Source organism: Orycteropus afer, unplaced genomic scaffold (genome assembly GCF_000298275.1).
Source record: "Orycteropus afer afer isolate SDZICR_OR568_19922 unplaced genomic scaffold, OryAfe1.0 scaffold00972, whole genome shotgun sequence".
Lineage (NCBI taxonomy): Eukaryota > Metazoa > Chordata > Mammalia > Tubulidentata > Orycteropodidae > Orycteropus > Orycteropus afer.
The window spans coordinates 158,314-159,714 of record NW_006922559.1 but is presented as its reverse complement, the minus strand read 5'-3'; positions in this window follow the sequence as shown (position 1 = coordinate 159,714).

The following is a 1,401-nucleotide window of genomic DNA, read 5'->3' as shown; positions in this document are numbered from 1 at the left end:
GAACTCAAATTATACGTATACAGGTCACTTGAGGTTGGCCCACAGCTCATTGTTTATTTTTTTTATTTTCATTCTGTTTTCTTCTCTGTATTTCCTTTTGAACAGTTTTTATTGCTATCTCTTTAAGTTTACACATTTTTTTTCTTCTTCTGCATAGTTTAATTGTCTATTGATCACATCCATTGAAATGTATTATTTTCATTTCATATTGTAATTTTGTTTTCTCTAGAGTTCAATTTGGGTTTTATGAGTGTCGCCTATAGTGCTACTTAATTATTCAATCCATCCTTTAACTGGTAAAAATACTGAATACAATTATAATAACTTTTGATATCCTTGTCTGCTAATTCTAACATCTGTGTCAGTTTCAATCAATTGATTTTTCTCTTTATTATAAATGGTGGTTTCCTACAGATTTTAATATCTTCCAATTTTTGACTGGATGTCAAATATTGTGAATTTCAACTTGTTGGGTGGAAGATACTTTGTATTTCTATAAATATTCTTGAACTCAGTATTAGGGTGCATTTTATTAACTTGGGAATAGTTTTATTCTTTTAAGTCTTGTTTTCAAGTTTTGTTAGGTATCTAGAGCAGCATTGGTCTAAAAATAATTATTCACCATTATTGAGGCAGATCTTTTCAGTCTCAATGTTAGAAGCAAATCTATTTTCCACTTGATGTGAATGCCAGGCATCACCCCCTGTAATACTCTCAGATGTAATTGTTGTTTTTCTTCAGCCTTTATTAGCTTTCTCACATGCATGTGCTGATTTTTACTGAAAGCATAAGTAGGGACCCTTTGCAGATCTCTGGAGTTTTCTCCTCCTGAAGCTTTCATCTTTGGTATTCTACTGTGGAAACGCTTGCCACCTTTATCTCTTTGATGAGTCAGCACTATCTCTTGTCCTTAGAAGTCCTTTGGGCCTACCTGAGTTCCTCTTCCTTAGGCATGCCTGCAAACTCTCTCAAGACAACATACTCCGATGCTTTTTCTCATGTCTCATTGATCATTTCCAGGTGCCCTTCATTTACTTTACTTATCAATAATGAAGGAGCTCTCATAGCGTAGTGCCTAAGGCATTTAACTGCTAACCAGAAGCCTGGCAGTTCAAACCCATCAGCCACTCCTCTGAAGGAAGGGTGGGGAATCTACTTCCATAGTGATACCACCTTGGAAACCCAAGGAGACATCTCTATGAGTCAGGTCCAACTCCATGGCACATAACAATAATAACAACATTGATAATGGAGGGCCCCAGGGCTCACTCATTTGATCTCTTCTTTTTTTTTTCTATATTCACTTCCTTGTTCTCATTTGGTCTCATCTATATGCTAATAGCTATCAAATATATATCTGTAGCTTGAGATTCTCCTCTAAAATCCATATTTAAAATGTCC